Genomic DNA, 10,200 nt, shown 5'->3' with positions numbered 1-10,200 from the left:
ATGTGCCACTAACTAAGAGCGTCTATCTTGTCTCATTTGCTCACAGACAGACATCACCACAGTATTAATATGATTTATTATGGTTAACATATCTCCCCGTTTGACCACTATTTTAGCCACATTTGCATCTCCCGCAGATATTTCATGCCGATTTGAGGTGACTCGCCGCTGATTGGCTCGGATAAGAAATAAGTGGCACTCCTGTGATCCACTTGCACGCCGTCTCCAAGGAAGCTGGGCCCCGCCCCCTCTCAGCGGTGTGAAACAGCACGCATGGTCCGCGGACAGGCAAGGCAGGCAGGCAGGCAGGCAGGCAGACCTTGGAGAGGCGAGAGATGAGGATGTCTTAACACCGGCGTGTGAAACATGCAGATTTTAATGTCAGGATGGACACAGCAAGAACGGAGGAGCGGCGGTGACAGGTATGTAGGGGACACCGGTAAGCATGCAGGCCTAATTTATTATAAGGAATAATAAAAAAAAAAGATCGATGTCCGAACATGTTTCCGCGTGGTCCTAGCGCCGCCTGTTCGCATGACCGCGTCACTCAATCATACAAGTTTATCAGAGGTGACAGCTGATACCGCACTGAGGCGGCGACACGGTTCAGTGGACGAGTCCGACAAGCTTTCTCATGTTCACCGATTGTCGCACATCTGGTGTCTGGCTATTCAGTAAGACATCTGGTGTTTTTTGGGGGGTAAAAGCAGCAGGAGTGACGGTGCATACAGCAAGGGGTTTTACGTGCATGCCCAGACAGTCATCCTGCACAGCAGCCCTATGGACAAATGTGCCTTCTTCTCAGCGTCAGAATGCAGTTTTAACCCGACATGTAGGAAAAAAACGGACAGAGGAACATCCGCATCACCTCGGAGGTGTTTGAACGTCTCTGTGGTCATTTCTGCTGAAGGGGCGTGTGGCCTCAGTGCGGTAAATTGTTGCATGAAGCCAGTCATTCTAATCATGCTGGTTCCATCTCTCTGCCTTGTAAACAGAAGATCCGGTGCTTCTCCTGTGTTTACACCGTGCTTTAGTCACCGATCATGCGCAGGTGACTCGACTGAAAGGTAATAGCTCATTCGTACAGCTGCTTAACTCCAATGACCTTATGGTGTCAAGTTTGTTGCAGCGTCACTGCCACAGTCCGCTGCTGTAATTGGTGTCTTCCTGTCCTGATACTGTTGTGCTGTGATAAACATCCTGAACTGGCTGGTGTCTAAAGGGGACTCTCAACTGATGTGAATGTGCAATGCTGTGAATTTAGTAGATGGTGCTGCATCAGATGTTTAGACGTCTTATCACACCATACATGTGACCAGTGTTTTTTTTTATTCAGTCTCTGAAAAATAACATATTCTGAATTGAAGCAGACAGTTGGAAGCTGATTATATAAGATATTTGAGCGATAGGCCTACAATCTGTTGTCAGTTGTGTTTTTATGCGATGCATGCTTTTAAATGAAATGTAATTTTCTGTAAGGCGCAGTTTTTTTTTCTTGGTCTGCAGCATGTTGATTGCAGTTTGACTTTTCTTCAAATAATCATTGAAAAAAATACTTTATCCAGGGAAATAAGACAAACATATATCCATGCATTAACTGCTAGTCTGCTACAGTATAGTTTATAGGAAGCACAAGTGTAAAACTGCAGTTGTTAAAACCCTTAAAGTGATAGTATGCAAATCTAATCATGTCAAATCCAATCCCCATGGACTTGAAGGGAGAAATTAATAGTTCATTTCTTCACGTGTTTGACTTTTTTTGTGAATTCTTAAAGTAAAGAGTTTCCCAAAAGGAAAAGTCTTACAACACTCCCAGAAATCTCTTAAACCGCAGCATAATCCACTTTGTATCCGTCCTAATGCTCAGCGTGTTTCCAATCCTATAATTTGCCTAAAAGCATTGCTTCTGTCCTCATACTCTTCCTGCTCAAAGCTCCTGAGCTCTAACAGAAGGTGTCATGGAGACATTGACAGAATTCTTCCATTTTCAATGTATACAGTATGTGTGGAAGCTATACAGTTCTTTTATTGTACAGTGCTAATGTAAACTAGTTTTGACTTCTTCTCAGAAATCTGTCACACCATCCTGCAGCGTTCACGCCAACAGAAGCGTTAAAACATGCAGCTTCCTCCAACATTACACTGAAACCAATTTGTTTTCACAGCGGTGGTTCTAATGCAGTGGCCTAATGAGAAACTGCACTGTTATTTGGGGCAAAAAAGTTTATCCTGGCTCAAGTTTTGCAACACGGAGAGCTAATCAGATTAGATCTAATTCACATTTGTAACTGAGAACTTTGTAGCTTGAATGGAGTTATTCTGCTTTTTCGGCTGTCAAAAGTACCTGCTTTATCTTCTCAACACCCCCTCCAGCAATTTGCTTTTTAAACAAACAGTTTAATTTTTTTATTTTAAAAGCTCACTGATTCATTTTTTTTTTTTTTGTGGAATTAGGCACAGTCAGTGTTGATAGTCGGAAGATGCTGTTGAATTTGATTGGCTTAATCTAATTTGGAATTTCGATCTATTTTCTATATTGTTCTCTTGATGTTTTAAAGGATGAAAGTTGAGATTATCTTGTCAACCTGTGGAGAGTGTTTCTGCAGTGGTAACGGAACCTGCATGCATAACTCAAACAGCAATCTGAATGCCTTGTCTGTGATGGAATAAACAACCTAGCCGTGGAGCATCCGGCAGAATAGCCCCAGCGTTGAGTGATGTGTCTTCAGGGTAGTGGTGGTAACCCGAGTACACCTGTGTGACATGCCTGCGCAGAGACCTCACCCTCCCTCTCTCTCTTATTGTCTGCCTCTGTGTGGTCGAGCTGTGACTAGTTTTTACTCCCCCCCTGGCTGCTGTCCACACTCTTTAACTCTCCGTCTCAAAGATCTCAAATGTTAGCCCAATTTGAGGCACTGTAGCGACTTCAGCCACACATGAAAGAATGTCTGCACATTCATATGGTAATGCGTTGGCTTTTTGTACAATCCATGACTTTGTTTTCCATGCGTGTACAGCGATGTACAACCAAACACAGTTGATTTCTTCAGATGCGCATAATTTAAACCTCAAAAGTGCTCTTTGTGAATTATTCATTTCCGTCCCACTTACACATAGTGCTTCATTCCTTTTGCAAAGTGGTGAAAAGTAAATACTGAAGAGAGTCTAGTGTTTTGCTTAGTGCAAAGTGAATAACATACTGAACCCAGTGTGATAACATTAACACATACCATTCATTCCAACACATACTATCTGATGACTGCTGTATTCCCGACGGTGCTTTGTGCTGTGGTCAAATCAATACTTTTATTGTTAATAACATTATGATAGCATGTCTTTAAGAAGTGTTTGAAATCCTTAAGGGTTAAATAACTTGAATCAAAGGACTGACTTAACTTGGCTTGACGTCTAACCATATGTTAGATGAGTAAATAAGAAGAGGAGGTGTTCTGGGGAAATATTATATGGAATAATATATGGAAGTATAGAAATTACACCACAGACATAGAGCTTGAAATATTTCCCAGGAAACATGTCATCCTGCTAAGTGGCTGATTTTTAGGTATTACAATAAGAGCACTGAGTTCTGCCAAAGCCTCAGTGGCATGCACACAAGTCTCCAGATGTGGTAGGAAAATGCCATCTGAATAACCATTATTCTGCACCTATGGTCTGATGAAATGACCTCATCAGTACTCAAGTGCAGTTTACTTGTATGCACACTGAGCAAAGTTGTTTAAAGATTTGACTTAACTCTGGGCCTCCTTTTAGTCACGTTGAATAAATCATATTTGCTGAGGCTGAATAGATGCTCTGTTCATAAAAAAGAGAGATCTCATGATTCCGTTGTTGTTGTTTAATTTAATTATAGAAATATGAACCTCTGCTAAATGCTTCATCTGATCTAAATTTGATTGTAAATGATTCAGTTGATTTATCTTTTATATCTTCAAACATATGCTGTTTTCAGCCTCTCAAATCTGCTGGTCTTCTACTTTAGTGTTCAATTATTTTTGGTCTTTTTTTCCTTTTTTTTGCCCTAACATGTTTACAGGATGTATTTAAGAGGACAATGTCCCTCCCTTTCATTACAGCTGAAATATGACCATTTGAATCACATTCTATAAAACCCTCTAGAGTTTGCGAGTGGTCTTCTCCCACACAAATCCTGTAATGAAGCGGCCACATTGTGTAACAGTGTTGATGTTGCAGCTGTGAGTGGTCTTCTCTCTTGTTGAGTGCAGTCTTCACAGGCTGATAGCCAAGTTAGTCTTGTGAGGATTATCAGCTCTTTTTCTGCACAGAACAACTCTGTCCTTATATAAGAGGAAGATAGACTTCTTGTTGCAGCCATAATTATGCAAGAAACAATTTGGTCAGTCCTTTTTTTCTACTATATGTATATCAAATAATAACATGACATTGTATTTAAGAGTGTTTTTTTTTCTAAATCAAGCAGTCTTTGTTCTCTTTCCAGCTCAAATTGATTGATGAAGCACAACTATGCTTACCTTCAACCCCTGTTTACATCCATGTTGTATTGAGTTACAGACAAGAGCTCGGGGTTCCCTTGTTCCTCTGACAGGATATCTGTCTCCATTAGAGAACACTATTGATGTGCTGTTGTATCAGTCTGTCTTCCACCATCTTTGGAAAGTTGAAAAGAGGATTCCAATTGTTCTGGCTCATCAGCCACATTGTTCACATCTGAAAGTAAAGTATCATCTTCATATAGACCATGTTCTGCTAAGCAGGTGATTTGCTAAATTTTTTAAACCCACACTTCTGTGTCACACATGTATTTGGAAAAAAATAGATGTACACATTTTTCTCATGAGTTCATGATTGCAGAGGCTGAATGTTGCCACATATTCCTGCATCTGACAAAGTGAGGTCATGTGTGATGAATTCATGATGTGCTGACAGTCAGCATAATATGGAAAAGCACCTAGATTGCTTGCCAAGATTTGATCCCAGATGCTTTCGAGAGCACACACCCCCCCCTTGTATTGCTGCACGTAAGAGTGACTCTGCACTTCATGCGGTGTGAGAAAAATGTTTAGTTGTGCACTCTATAAAACTTGGACAGTATCAGTGATGTCATTGGTTGCAGGCAGGGAACTTTGAATGATTGAGAACGGCTTATTGAAAATGCTGTCTTAACCTTACTTTTGCTCAACCTATAGTAACAGTCAAAGAGATGGAGTTGAGGCAGGCCTTAAGGCTCGTGCGAAACATCTGCCTGCATATCAGTCAGTCATATCAGTCACCCCTAATAATGCATAACTCTTAATAATATCAAAACGGATTAGTTATTCAAAATAATTCAACCAATTCCTCTCCCAGTACAGTGTGTGCTACTAAAGGCATGGACTATTTGTACCAGCCTGTAAACATGTCTATTTCTGCTGTGGAAATGAGCATTTCTTTTAAATGGGTGTGCATGTGACCTCTAGGGCTTTTGGAGCCAGCCTCAAGTGGACACCTGAGGAACTGCAGTTTTTTTTTTTAAACTTCCGCCTTTGGCTTCACTTTTAACACTGTAGGTTGCCGCTTTGCACCAACAGCAAGGGCTCTGAGATCTGTTCCCCCTTCAGTAAAAGCTTGGAGCAAGCAGCTCACTGCTCTGGAAACATTATGTATTAATTTCACCTTTCAAGCATAATGAACGTGTGGGTGTTCTCATGAATTATTACAAACCTTAATGAATACTCTGATCACATTAAAAAACAAGTAGGCCAAATGCTGATGCTCTCACCTTTTAGAAACAAACAATTTCTCCCAGCAAATTGAGCTTTTCTGCAATGTGTAGACTCAAGGATTCATAGCCTCTTTTAGGTTGTTGTATTCTCCTAAAAGGAATATCTCAAAAGATTATCTTCTAGTTCTGGCTGGTTACTATTCTAAAGTAAGAGGTTACTGTCTATATGCAAAGGTTAGTGTTTTGTTTTCACTAGCACTCTGGTACCAGCTCTGCATAATGGTCATGGGATTTGGCAAATCCTCACAGACGAGGATCAGAAGGCATCTACAGAGCTTTGTTCCTCCTCCCTGTTCCATGAGCAGGAACGTATGACTGGCTGTCAGAAATGCACATGTTGATGATCATCAGCATCATGTGGCTGATGGAGCCTTGTGGTTTGGGATGAAAAATAGATACTTAGTACAAAAACTGCTGAGACGACAAGCCTCTTTTGGGAGACTAGAGTAACGTTACCGCACCGTCAATCAAATACAGGAGAAGAAGGGCTTTTTGGTTGACTTTGATGTGGGAGGAGATTTTAGTTGGTATACAGTGTTTCCCCCTCCCCCGAAGGTCAAGTAATTTTTTGGCTTTTTGTGCCTTTATTGTAGGGATATGACAGTGGATAGAGTCGGAAATTAAGGAAAGAAGTCATTTAAGGATACCTTTCCGATAGAAAAGGACAGCTGTCATTAAAAGTTAAACCTGAACACCAAGCTTCCTAAAAAGTGTTTGTGTCGCCGTGTCGGCATGTCGGCTTGTCCCCACCCCCCCAATGCTTTAAACCTAGGGGAAACACTGGTATATCATGATTATTAGTATTAATATGAATTGTTGGCATTTTCATAATGGCGGAGGTCCTGACATCAAGGCAAAAGATAGGCTAATTTGCACGAAAGATTCAAGTTTGTAAGAAATTAGTAACAATTTCCTAACATTTAATTGACTATTTACATGGGAAGGAGTTCCAATATTACATGTTGAAAGATAGTGGCTAAGGATGAACACAATAGGTCAAGTTAATCACATACATAAAATGTACAATTTTGAATTTTGCAAAATTGTTTAAACCATTTGTGCTGAAAATAAATATGTTTAGACACATAACCATAATCTCTATTTTATTCATTTACAAAATGTTATTGTTACAGTATAGGCTCTGCCATTTTCCTAAAACTTGATTCTCAGTATATTTATAAAACATCATCTAATGATCCCGATTTCTCTTGACCTGTCATTTGCTAATTGAGTCATGTATGCTTTTTAGCAGCTGACAAATTTGTGTGGGCAAAATGATGCTCAGTGTGCTCTTTATGTAAGGCTCTGTATTGACCTTGCCCAGCAGCTTGTTAAGTGCAGACCACTGCACTAAAATATGCTCAGAGCATAGTTGAAAATGTAATATTGGACAGCTACCTATGCTCTCTATATGGGTTCAGTCCCAACCAATCAATTCCAGCTTTTTCTTCGCATTTTAAATTATTTCCCTCTCTGTACCGCTGTCTTTGATGTTTGCTCTTGAGAGTCAACTCACTGCTGGAGACCACTGAATCCTCCGCTAATGATCTCAACCCGGTGTGAGGTTACTGCTTTCATGTCTTGTGTAACAGTTGCATTTTTCTCTTTGAGATATCAGTTGTACATAGTGTCCTTTTCAGTACAATGGATCATCTGTTTCATCAGAAGGGCAGCAGGAGAGTGTCTGGTGTTGTGATTGAGGAGACCTTGAAGAAAGTAAACACTTGAACCCTTGTGGTGATGGAGCTTCTTTACAGTGATGTAGATATATAAAATGCTCTTATGATAAACAAAGTGCTGCATCCAAATAACCTCCTTGGTTGATAGTAATATGTGATGTATGCACAGTCAGGGTGTGTTAATATACTAGAGGCTGTGATGTACAGTTCTGACATTTAAAGTTTGAATCAACAGACTGAGGCTGTTGAATCTACATCTTGATTATGTGCCCAACACTCACCCATTGTTTGTTTGTTGGGAGTTAGATTGGTGCGAGACAAAGAAGCACTTTGGTTTTGTAGTTCAAAGTTCTTTCAGCTGGTGCTAGACATGGTTTCATTCTACTGTGTAGATGTTTTCGAACATTTTCATATAATCATAATATCCTCAACAAGTCTTTTTTCCTTATTACAGCCTGCCTTGACGGCCAACATTGAAATTGCTGTATATTTCTTTTTTTCTCTAAAGGGCAGGACATTGTGTCTCTTAAAATGCTCATTTCTTTCACATTAACACATTTCAAGTGGAAGAGTAAACTTTACAACTGCATCCAGTTGAATTATTCTTCATCCTATGGTCCAATCAGAATGTTGTAAATAATAATAACAATGAAACGGTGCATGGACTTTGGACAATTATTAACTGACCTTTATTGAATGGTTTCTGTATCCTGGGGGATACAGACATTTGACAGCCTATGGGTTGTTGGAGGGGAAATGAAGTGGGTGCACTTGATATCTGGAGAAACACTGAAGGGAGGGTTTGTTGAAGTACTCAGGTCATGTGACTTCATGCCAACATTAATACATACAAATCATTTGTATCAAAATCCACGTGTGGCTCATGTTAGTGCTAGAATGGCCAGCCTTTGCTTCTCCTTGCAGGTTAATGTCTATGTGCCTGTGATAAATGTTGTTACGCATTATGCCAGTTTAACCCCGAAACAGTCTACATACATTTGAATCTCCATTTTCTAGATCAAAATACTTCTAGACGTGTTGCTCCTACAAGATGCTATCCGGTCACTGTGCTTGTTTACATCCTGGTAGTAGAGCAATGAGGCACATTAACTGGGACCACGGCCAGTCTGTGGCTACACTCCTGGCTAGTGGCAGGCAGCCCCGTTAAAGCTTGAAGATGCTATTTGACCAGCATTGAGGAACAACAAACTATTTAAAGCATCTGCTGGGACGTTTAATTGAAACTTTGGCTCGGACAAGAAATTTCCAAATGATTTTACGTTATATCTGTGAACATATTTTTTGTTTCATAATATTCACTCGTATGTAAACAACCTTTAACAGAAACATTTGAATGAGTCAGATTGTTGTACTTTTTTTTGTGTGGAGTCAGTCTATTGCATATCCGGGGAAATAGAACTCTGTCTCTGCTCCACATTCAGCAGTTATTTTTTTTTCTGTTCACTATGGCTGAAGGTGATTGGCAGTGATTGCTGTTGGTTGTGACACCTGGACAGCATCAGCAGTCTGAAGTGTTGCTGTGGATATGTAACCGTAGTCTCACCTGCCAAATTGCTCCACCGTATCGAATGGCCTGTCAATGAATTGGATGTCCAACTCAATCAGTTAGTAAATTGAGAGAGGATAGCACTGAGCTTAATAGCCCTGTGCTGCCTATGAGAAAGCAGACTATTCTGTTTAGCTGAGCACCTTGAAAGCAATCTACATTTCTAAGATGCCTGTGGTGAGAGCAGACGTGGATTCAGCATTAGTTCGCATTTCACTGATAGGCACATTTAGACCACTGCAATCTGATCCAGTATTTTTGGGCACGGGGACAAGCAGATAAGATGATCTTGTTGTATGTAGCTTACATTTTTAATTCACCACCTCTCTGAGTACAAGAAAGTCAGTCTGGGTTAATATATGGTTGTCAATTTCTACTATCCCCAACATCATAGAACTACATCAACATTTTCTTTCCCCCACCCTTTGAAGTAGATTTGTCAGATTTAATAACAATCTCTTGTCATAATGACTTCAGATGGTTCATGTGCTGCCAGGTCTTTTGTTTGCACTGGATTAGATCCCAAACAAATTGTTTGAACACTTATTGAAAAGGCAATATTGGCACATGGTGTGTTTTGTGTGGGAAATTTGACGAAATTCTGGGACAAAACCCCTAAAAGACAAATCATTAGGACAGATTACCTGTGTGAAATCAAGTTCAGAAACAAGGCTGGCTTTGCAGACCAGACATTCCTGTCCTAACTACGAAACCCCTGTGGTTTAGTTTAAAATCAGGGTCAAAACCTTGGCATGACATGAATCTACATTCAGAGGAAGTGTCTGACCACAGTGCTGAGAGCTTTTTATGTTGGTCATAGTCATCACAAAGTCTAGACATGGCAATTCACTCCTCCAATCTTGGTTCTCCCCCTGTCCTTCCTCTGCGTGGCTGTCAGGATGTTTACGTCCTCTGCCTCAGCGTTCATGCAAAGCTGCTCCTGGAGCACATGATGCAGGCTGCAGCTAAACACTGTCGCTGCCGCTGTGCCCTCACTCCGTCGTCCTCCCTTCCTCTCTCCCCTGTTAACTCCGCAGGTTCCATCATCTGAAAATGAATCCGGCACTGCTGCCGCTGCTGACGTGATAGCCACACGACATCACTGGTGCTATGACAACAGCAAGCCTCTCTCTCTTTCTTACAGGTCCATTTTGGACTGTTGTTGAATGGTCCAAATTAATCCAACACAACAC

At 40.7% G+C, this 10,200-nt stretch overlaps 1 protein-coding gene across 2 annotated transcripts in view; it reads left to right on the top strand.

Annotated features, from left to right (window-relative positions):
- The first annotated feature begins 267 nt into the window (after positions 1–267).
- tiam1b (TIAM Rac1 associated GEF 1b) overlaps positions 268–10,200 on the top strand; it is a 42,145-nt gene continuing 32,212 nt past the window's right edge. The window contains exon 1 of one of the 2 annotated variants that reach the window (XM_020646306.2): positions 268–422. The gene's annotated coding sequence lies outside the window, so the exon portion shown is untranslated. Of the gene's footprint in view, positions 423–1,048; positions 1,068–10,200 lie in introns of those variants that run through there. The other variant, XM_065960018.1, reaches the window with a different exon arrangement.

Source organism: Labrus bergylta, chromosome 11 (assembly GCF_963930695.1).
Source record: "Labrus bergylta chromosome 11, fLabBer1.1, whole genome shotgun sequence".
Classification (NCBI taxonomy): domain Eukaryota; kingdom Metazoa; phylum Chordata; class Actinopteri; order Labriformes; family Labridae; genus Labrus; species Labrus bergylta.
The sequence above is the reverse complement of the archived record's forward strand: the minus strand, read 5'-3'. Positions and strand labels throughout refer to the sequence as shown.